At 42.5% G+C, this 10,344-nt stretch overlaps 1 long non-coding RNA gene across 1 annotated transcript; it reads left to right on the top strand.

Moving 5' to 3' along the window:
• The first annotated feature begins 1,175 nt into the window (after positions 1-1,175).
• LOC132345825 (uncharacterized) lies at positions 1,176-5,628 on the top strand. The gene is made up of 3 exons (XR_009495404.1): positions 1,176-1,728; positions 3,279-3,331; positions 5,233-5,628. It is a non-coding gene; the product is annotated as an uncharacterized lncRNA (long non-coding RNA).
• The last annotated feature ends 4,716 nt before the right edge of the window (positions 5,629-10,344 follow it).

Here is a 10,344-nt window from a genome sequence, read left to right as displayed (position 1 = left end):
TCAATACTTTCTCCAAATCCACAAGCCCTTCACTCTCCTATGTTGCATTCCTCTCTGCCTAAATCAAGCAAAGTCTGTTGTTAACTGTCTGTAATTAATTAACCTCAAATGAGAAGGTATCCAAGAGAAAGTACCCAAATTTACAGCTTGGTGTTCATTCTCTATCTTCCTTTTCCTGCTCCCAGTAGGAAAATGGGCAGAAGAAAAGCAAATCATACTTGCGGTAGATGAGAGGATAAATAAATAGATGAGAAAAAAACTGAAGCATTATTACTAATGAGTCTGGGTTGAAGTCTGGCGTGAGCGTCTTCATCCCAGATGTTCTCATGGGATCCACTTGGAAGCTGCATTCCCATGGGATTCTCGCTGAAGTTTGGAACTTGAGAGTGATTTGTCTGGCTCCTCTTCCTGCTCAAGTTTTCTGTCAGGGGCCCCCACACTCACTCATGCCCTCAACCACTTGGGGTTGACGGCTGATACATGCATAAACGTCATACAGCATCTAGTGCAGGAGGGAGAGATGCTACCTACCCTCTGTTCCCTGGCTGTGCTGGGGGCATGGTTTGTATTAGCGTGCCTTAAAGAAGGCAAGTCTTGGCAGCCTTAAGATGGGTGTGTTGCCCATGTGTGTGTACTCTGTTGCCAAGTTACCCCAGGAACAACACACCCTCGCTGCACTAGTCTCCTGCCTAGTGTGTTCTCAGTGCCTTTGCTGGGGGAGAAATATGCCTCTCCCCCTCAATCCCCAATGGACACTCTAATCTTTTTCACCTAAGTGTATAAATCAGGCCTTGGTCCTCAGTACTATTCTAGCGTTTAGAGGTTCCAGCAGCCAAAAAGCCACAACTCCCATCCTGTCGATTCCAAACTGCATGCTCAGAATTCTGAGGAGCTGAAGCATTGCCCTAGCTGACTGGGATTTATACCTCTCACCAGTTATGGACATGAAAGTGTGGAAAACATACATAAAGAGGGAGTTCACCAAAGCTAGACAGGGGCTGGGGGAAGGAAATCCACAAAATCAGGTCAGCTTCACCTGGACCAGCTTGGCCAATGCACTCTCATAACCACATCAATTCAAGGGCTTTCACGGGTTTGATTTTCTTTCAGCCCAATCCACTAAGGAGTTGCTCATGAGTTCTGTGGATTTTCTGCACAATTACAGATTATTGCCATGGCAACAACGGAGTCATGTGACAACTTTGCTACCTCAGAGACCAGGAACAGCCACTTACAGGCACCACACATCATCTCATAATGGGACTCTGCGCTGTTGGCCTCACATTGTTTTAAGGCTAATCACTGCTTTTTCACAGATGGAGTTTTTCCCCCACCCACTCTATTTTCATGATCTTTTAAAACAGTTTGGATTTGCTCTAAAGCAGTTCCACATTTGCCTGTGTTTATTTGGTCATAAAAAAAGGTATTATTTGGGGGGTTGGCGGAAGGAAAAAAGTGGGGTAAAACTTGATGAGTGGAGGCAGATGGGAGACAAGAGGCAATGGAGGACTGATTTTGCGAGCAGATGGTTTTCTCACCACTATGTCACTGGGCTGAAACCCATGACAGTGCTGAGAGTCTGGGTTGACTGTGCAGAAGGCCACCCTGGGAAGGAATAAAACTTGCTTTCTTTCAAATGAACTCAACCCTCCTGTCCACTTTGCAGCCACAATGAGAAACGGGGCCACTGACAATTAAGTTCGAGATGTGATTGAGAAGGGGGACCAGGTAATATATTCTCTCTGGCAAAACAATCAATTTATTTTTCAGAAACTTGTGCGCACAGCCAAACCCCAGGTTCTTTCTGCCAAACATTCCCCCCTTAATTTTTTAACCTCTGGGCATTTCAAGGAAAATTGAATCCACATGTTTTCAGATTTATTTGCAAATGCAGTTTGCTCAGAGCTGTTTGATGACCAGTACGCCCTTTGAGTGTTTTTATGAGCTTAAACTTATTTTCCCCCAAGCCTCTTGCTTCTGAACCAGGATAGAGTTTGTGGTAGAATTCAGAAATAATCATTTTTCTAAAGTCTTCGCCAGGGTCTCGTGTCTCTCTCTGGACCCTGGTAAAGCTAAGCAAAGTTTTTCACAGTGTGTATAAGAATAATCGAGCATAACTTACTGTTTTTACAACTGAAAAGCAGATCTGATATGAACACGATCCAATTCCCAGATCACACTGCTTCCCCATCTTTCTTTATTACTGATGACATCTGTATGAAAGCAGATGCTGTCTTTCCCAGGGATATGTCTCCACCTGCGACATAATTCCCTGATTGGAATTACGCTTCAGAAGCAAGCTGAAGTTGATTCAGTCATTCCCTCAGACCAAATTGCAGAAAATAACCTTTGTTTACTATAGTGAATCATATCTGCAAAGTAGATGAGGCCCTTTTTCCTGTGGACCCCTGGAATTTGGTTATTTTTCCCTAACTCAGCCATGTGACCCAAAGCAAAATTTCAACTTGCAAGAAGGTGGGAGTTTTATGTGTACAAATTCTAGATATGGTGAAAGAATACTTAATAACAAGAGTGAAGAGTAATTGGAAAAGATGGACAGAGCAGGAAAAAAATTTCTGTAAGCCTGAGGTTTTTCTGAGTTAGCTCTCAAGTTTCCTTCAAGGATGTTCTGATGGATTCCACCTACATTCCAGGACACTTTTGTTAATGAGGAATTAGTCTGAGGAGTCCTTTGAATAAACATTTGTGAGCAAATAGCATTCTTCCAGGAAGCTCATTTAATATAGTGTCTATTTTTTTCTTCCCTCTTTACTTCCCTTCAGCAGACTTATGATCCCAGAGAAAGTTGCATTAAATTCACATGCCCTATTTTTAACTTTCATCTGGACTTCCTTTCTTTTTTTTTCCCCCTTTAAGCATGAGAATCAAGCAAATGACGACCCTTTGTATTGTGTCCAATGGAAGGTCACAAGCTCAGGGAATTTACTTAAGTTCCCGGGAGAAGTCAGGCCATAAAAAACTTGTATGCGTGGTCTTCATATTGTGCCATTTTGGCTGACAGTTATGCTAAGTATTTTCACTCCCATCCTATAGACAAAAGCAACGGATGTATGGATATAATCATTTCAGGTTTCGTAGAGAAATTGACTGCAAATTCAGAGCTTCACTTTGTCCTTGGCCCACCCAAATCAAAAAGGTTAAGTGAAGGGCAGACTGCTGCCACTGCTGTGGTCAGCACAGCCTAAGAAGAGAGCACCAACAGACACGTTATCAGATTGCTCTTTAACAGTTTTTATACAACTGCATTTCTCCCCTAGGATACATTCCTTAGAGTTTACTGAAGAGACGTGGAGAAGAAAGTGAGGAAATGGTAAGTTTACTGTCAGTCACGGCAGGGAACTCAAACGCCAGTGTACATGGGGCAGGTAATCTGAGTGAGGGAATGTACTGACCTGAGGACACTGCCTGTCCTGTCTTATATGGACAGTCGCTGCTCAACCAAAGTTGACTTTTGCCATATGGAATGGCAGGCCAAGGGTAGACAGATGTATTTTTTCTTTTCCTTTTCAATGAGAAGCCATAAATTAATATTTTTAGGTGAAATCTCCAGATTTTAAAATATTGGGGATGTCTTCATACTGATCAAACTGGAATGCTTAACTGAAGACACTAGATATGTGTGTATAGGTGCCAAACAAGCTGACTGGAGCGGTCAACACTTGATTTCCTGGCATGTTTAAAACTCCTAGTCTTAGTGCTCAATTGTGATATAAAGTTGTAATCAGAAGAAGCTGTGGTTTTGTTCAAGGTGTGGGGGAAGAATGGGAAAAGGTTAGAGGGAAGGGGCAGGATGTAACGAGCATCCTTCTCCTGACCTCCATCCTAACTCAGACGATTCACCCGTATAGTCAATCCTTAATATTTACTGAGCATCCCCATGTCTCAGCACCATACTGGAAACCAGGTAGGTGGTGGGGGACAAGTCAGTCATTGCTGCCATCTTCACTAGGCAATGTCTGGGGGACACAGACACCAATCACACATCCATACAAATAAAGGTTAACTGTCCAAGGCCATGTGTCCTCCAAAGGAGAGGTATGATAATATACATTTAGAGGAAATGATCTGGTCAGGCTGGTGGATAAGGGGAATAAGGTTGACTACAATGGCTGTAAGTAGGAATTACCCAGACCTAGGGAGAGAGAATGAGCTGTAAGGCAAAAGGAAGACTCCTTGCAAAAACCCTATAGAAGAAGGAAATAGGAAAAATGCAAGATACTGAAAGGCTAGTCTGGCTGGAATGCAGGAAGCATGAAGAAGGCAGCAGAAGTGGGCAGAGGCCAGACCTAGTAGAACTTTCTATGTGGTATTAGGAGCTGTAACTGATCTTAGACCCAGGCAAGTGCAATTGAGTGATTTTAAACAGAGCAACACAGAATCTGGTACGTATTTTTAAAAGATGTCTGGCTACAGGGTGAAGAATGGTTTGGGAAAAGCTTAAGCAGGGAGACAATTTAGGAAGCAATTGCACTGGTTTAGGGAAGATGATGGCATTTAGATTAGGGTGGCATGTGGAGTCACAGAGAGAAGTGGATGGACTTGAGAGAGAGTAGACAGATATAAGAGGACTTGGTACATGTAATGCTTAATTTTATGTGTCCACTTTGCTAGGCTTTACAGCCCAGTGACACCACCAGGCATTAACCAAGGTGGTGCTGTGAAGGTATTTCATAGATGAGGTTAACATTTATAGACAGATGCCTTGACATAATTCAGATGGGTCTCATCCAATCATTATGAGGCTTTAAGAGAAAAAAATTCAGATTTCCCAGAATAGAAAATTGTGCCTTAAGACTGTCCTATCAACTCCTGCCTGAGTTTCTAGCTGTTGGTTTAGAAGATGCTGTCTTTTATGGACAGTCACTTGAGCCTCTGATTGGTGGAGCCCAGCACTGGCCACAGCAGAGCTGAGTTTTCCCAGGTCTTGGAGTGAGGGAGTCCTCAGGCTGGATGAGGCTGAGGTCCTGGGTGAGAAAGGCTGAGGATGCTGGTACTCACCACCAAGCAAACTGGCCCAGAAGAGAGTCCAGAGGAAGAGCAATAAATCGGTGACCTCCAGTTTCCATTACTGTGAGCCCTTTAACCCCTGGAGCTGAACAAAAAAGTAAATAAAGTCCCAGAATAGAACTGGCTTTAAAAATAAAAAAGGAAAAGCTTTCTTTTCTTCTTCTGCCTTCCCTTCTGCCCACCCCCTTCCTTTCTGTGGCTCAGGTTCTGATCCTGGCCTCCTCGGGAGAGAAGCGAGTCTGTTGTCTGCATGAGCTGGCGATGTTGGGAAAGATCCTGTTACTGGTGTGGAATCTCAATCCTTCTGCGCTCCTGCTAAGCAGCCCTGTCGACATGGGCACCTGGTGACTCTCTGGCTTGATCATCGTACCCTGATAACGCAGCAGGTTGTGAGAGGAGGCAGCAGAGGGAAAATAAAGGCAGGTGAGTCCAGTGTTGAAGCCAGTTCCCTCAGGGGAGAGAGACAAGGAACTGGTACATACAGACTGGTCTGTGTTTGCTAGTTTCCCTGCCCCTCCCGCCCCACACCTTTTGGATCAATAAATAGACCAGAGAGGCAGAAGACCTTATCCAGAATCTGAATCCCAAGACCCATCACATAGATGGGAACTCATGTTCAGTCCCTGAATACAGTATGCAGGGTTATCATGCAAGGCAACTACATTCAGCGTCTCAGTTTCTCCCTCTGATCCCCCATCCCCTGAAAAAACAAAACAAAAAAACAGGAATGATAATTTTCATACACTGATAGCACAGGAGGCAATAGAATTATAATGTGTGAAGTGACATCAGACATTCAGCTAAATTGTGTGAACTCCCAGGTGATGGAGGAAACCTCTCTCCTCACCTCTGACTATTGTTCAGCTGGGTGCTCCTTTTAACATGCTTAATGGTGCAAGGTAGAGGGAAGGAACTTAACCCAGCTCTCATTCATTCTACTGTCGCACAGCTTGGGGTTTTGCAAATTTATTTTCTCTACAGAGCCAAAAGCTCTCTTCGGTAAGCTCCACCGGGGAGGGAGGAGGCGCTGTTGGCGGAACTCAGATCCAGCGCAGTTTATTACAAGAGCTGCCGATTTACTGGACATTCTCGGTTATCAAAAGTCCTGCCTTCTAACACAACTTGCCAAGAAATAATCCATCAAGTATAACCAGAGAAAGAGAGAGATGTGCATACATATGCTACAGACACATACATAAAATATCTCAGGAGCAAAGTGAGAGCATAAAATCAGCTAGCAGAAATGGCCCAACTTAAACAGGGCATTAAGGAGTATTAATAGACTAGTTCTAGAAATGATCAGAAATTCCCAGTTGAATCAAAGATTGATATCAAAGATTCAGAGATACCTCAAGGCCAGCCTCTCGAGAGAGGATTGGAGCTGATTGGAACTCAAGCTCTATCTTTTCCCTGTGCATTTCAGAGAACACTTTAAATCTCCAAAGATTGAACTATAAAGAGAAATTAGTTTATTAATAATTCACAGCCTTCAAGGAAAAAAAAATGTCAAAAGCATATGTTCAGGAACAAAGCTGATTTTATTTTTCTTGTTTAGAATAGAGTGACTTGTAGAGAAGTTGTAGTGCCAGGCTCAAAAATTGAATTTGGTCTTTTTTCCCCTTGTCTTCATGTTTTTAAAGAAATGTTTCCAATAAAATATACGTGAGCATTTAGTCTGATTTCCCTCTGCATACTTCAAGTTTTTTCAAATCCTAGGAGGTTTGTGGGTAGTGTCAAAAGCAGAATACTTTATTCAGGACTTGAATAGTTTGAGATATTTTCATGGTGAAGTTATTAGCCTAGCATACTTAATTGGACTTTGTGAATTCAGGACGACATCCTCAAGAATGGGTGTGAATAAAAATAAGGTTAACAAAAATCCAGATTTAAAATGACTCAACTAAATCACTCAATGATCAAGTCACTCTTTGAGAGAAAGCTCTTGTTAATATGAGGAGAGGTATGCATTTTTCCAGGAACCTACTAGACTGAGATGTTTTGGAGGACAAGAGTTCTACCCCCGTTTTCTTGCGATCTCAGAGCTAACGCATGAGCCAATGATGGAAGTGCTTCAGTTTCCCCAGTGGGGCTGAAAATAGGCTTGCATAAAGACACACACGGGAACAAGAAGAAGCACATCTGACCTCGTCCTGGATAGCGTAGCACTCCTGCACAGACTGGCCTTGACCTTCCTCAAAAGAAAAGCTCTGTGCCGGTGGTGGGGCATCTGTTTACCACATCCCACCCATTTATGACTCCTCCAGTACATTTTCCCTACAATTAGCTTCCTCTCACTTTTGCAAAGATTCTCCATCCTGTGGATTGCTGCCATCATCTCTGAAACCCTCATTCCTTAAGAAAATCCTTGACCTCAATACTCCTATACCTTTAACCAATTCTATTTGGCATCTGTGTAAAACAAAATCCAGTTTTAAAAATCTTACCTTGCTATTTTATTTCCTAACATCTCATTTCTTCTTGAATCTATTCTAATCAAGTTTCTGACTTTACTATTCTACAGAAACAAATAATTTGTTATTATCTGAGATTATATATTTATGCTTTGATTTGTTAATTGTCTATCTTATTAAAAAGTAGTCTCCATGAAAAGGACTTAGCTTTATTTTATCCTTAGCACAGGGCTGATACATAGTAGTTCTCAAAAAAATATAGTTTGTATGAAAGTGAAAATGTTAGTCAGTCGTGTCCAAATCTTTGAGACTCCATGGACTGTAACTCACCAGGCTCCTCTGTCCATGGGATTCTCCAGCCAATAAGACTGGAGTGGGTAGCCATTCCCTTCTCTAGGGAATTTTCCTGACTCAGGGATCGAGCCCACATCGTCTCCATCTCCTGCACTGGTAGGCAAGTCTTTACCACTGTGCTACCCAGTCAGTACTCATGCATAGTCCAAGCTATAGTCCCTTTGATGGTTAAACAGTAATACTGACACATAGAATTACTGCTAGAGAAATCTCTTTAGTAATGGTCACTCTTTGAGAAATGACTGCTGGAGAAATATTCCTCTTCAAAAATAGAAATTCAGGCTCAAAAATCTCATCATGGAGGATACTATAGGTACCTAGTAGGCAGTAAAAAAAAAAAAAAAATTGATAACCTTACAGCATATGACAATTATTCAATCCCAAAGAAAGGCAATGCCAAAAAATGCTCAAACTACTTCACAATTGCACTCATCTCACACGCTAGTAAAGCAATGCTCAAAATTCTCCAAGCCAGGCTTCAGCAATATGTGAACCATGAACTTCCAGATGTTCAAGCTGGTTTTAGAAAAGGCAGAGGAACCAGAGATCAAATTGCCAACATCTGCTGGATCATGGAAAAGGCAAGAGAGTTCCAAAAAAACATCTATTTCTGCTTTATTGACTATGCCAAAGCCTTTGACTGTATGGATCACAAGAAGCTGTAGAAAATTCTGAAAGACTTGGGAATACCAGACCACCTGACCTGCCTCTTGAGAAACCTGTATGCAGGTCAGGAAGCAACAGTTAGAACTGGACATGGAACAACAGATTGGTTGCAAATAGGAAAAGGAGTACGTCAAGGCTGTATATTGTCACCCTGCTTATTTAACTTCTATGCAGAGTACATCATGAGAAATGCTGGGCTGGAAGAAGCACAAGCTGGAATCAAGATTGCCAGGAAAAATATCAATAACCTCAGATATGCAGATGACACCACCCTTATGGCAGAAAGTGAAGAGGAACTCAAAAGCCTCTTGATGAAAGTGAAAGAGGAGAGTGAAAAAGTTGGCTTAAAGCTCAACATTCAGAAAACGAAGATCATGGCATCTGGTCCCATCACTTCATGGGAAATAGATGCGCAAACAGTGGAAACAGTGTCAGACTTTATTTTTCTGGGCTCCAAAACCACCGCAGATGATGATTGCAGCCATGAAATTAAAAGACGCTTACTCCTTGGAAGGAAAGTTATGACCAACCTAAATAACATATTCAAAAGCAGAGACAGTACTTTGCCAACAAAGGTCCATCTAGTCAAGGCTATGATTTTTCCAGTGGTCATGTATGGATGTGAGAGTTGGACTGTGAAGAAAGCTGAGCGCTGAAGAATTGATGCTTTTGAACTGTGGTTGGAGAAGACTCTTGGGAGTCCCTTGGACTGCAAGGAGATCCAACCAGTCCATCCTGAAGGAGATCAGTCCTGGGTGTTCTTTGGAAGGACTGATGCTAAAGCTGAAACTCCAGTACTTTGGCCACCTCATGTGAAGAGTTGACTCATTGGAAAAGACTCTGATGCTGGGAGGGATTAGGGGCAGGAGGAGAAGGGGACGACAGAGGATAAGTCGGCTGAATGGTATCACCGACTAGAGGGACATGAGTTTGGGTAAATTCCAGGAGTTGGTGATGGACAGGGAGGCCTGGTGTTCTACGATTCATGGGGTCGCAAAGAGTCAGACACGACTGAGTGACTGAAATGAACTGAACTGAACTGAAATGCAGCTACAGCATTTATTTGCTACGTAGTATAATTTGGTGCAGAGAGAATATATTCTTGACCTTAGCTGAGTTGCCTCAAATACATGACTAAATGAAGGAACGTGCATGTGCACTCAGTAACGTTTGACTCTTTGTGACCCCATGAACTATAACCCACCAGGCTCCTCTGTCCATGGGATTCTCCAGGCAAGAAAACTGGAGTGGGCTGCCATCTCCTTCTCCAGGGTATCTCCCCAACCCAGGGATCAAACCTGGGTCTCCTATATTGCAGGCAGATTCTTTACCATCTGAGCCACTAGGGAAGCGCAATAGGATAATTTAGGTAGACTGATTAGGGGTGCATGATCTTAGGAAATAATGTGAAAGATGAAACCTGCAGAAAAAAAAAAAAAAGTCGTATCAGAAAAACAAACAACCCAATGAAAAAGTGGGGAAAAGAGCTCAACAGACATTTCTCCAAAGAAGACATACAGATGGCTAATAAACACATGAAAAGATGCTCAACACCGTTCATTATTAGAGAAATGCAAATCAAAATGACAATGAGATATCACCTCACACTGCTCAGAATGGCCCTCATCAAAAAGTCTACAAACAATAAATGCTGGAAAGGGTGTGAAGAAAAGGGAACACTCTTACACTGTTGGTGGGAATGTAAATTGATACAGACATATGGAAGACAGTATGGAGATTCCTTAAAAAAACTAGGAATTAAACCACCATATGACCCAGCAATCCCATTCCTAGGCATATACCCTGAGGAAACCAAAATTGAAAGAGACACATGTATCCCATTGTTCACTGCAGCACGATTTACAATAGCTAGAACACGGAAGCA

This window comes from Bos taurus, chromosome 7 (genome assembly GCF_002263795.3).
Source record: "Bos taurus isolate L1 Dominette 01449 registration number 42190680 breed Hereford chromosome 7, ARS-UCD2.0, whole genome shotgun sequence".
Taxonomy (NCBI): Eukaryota; Metazoa; Chordata; class Mammalia; order Artiodactyla; family Bovidae; genus Bos; species Bos taurus.
The sequence above is the reverse complement of the archived record's forward strand: the minus strand, read 5'-3'. Positions and strand labels throughout refer to the sequence as shown.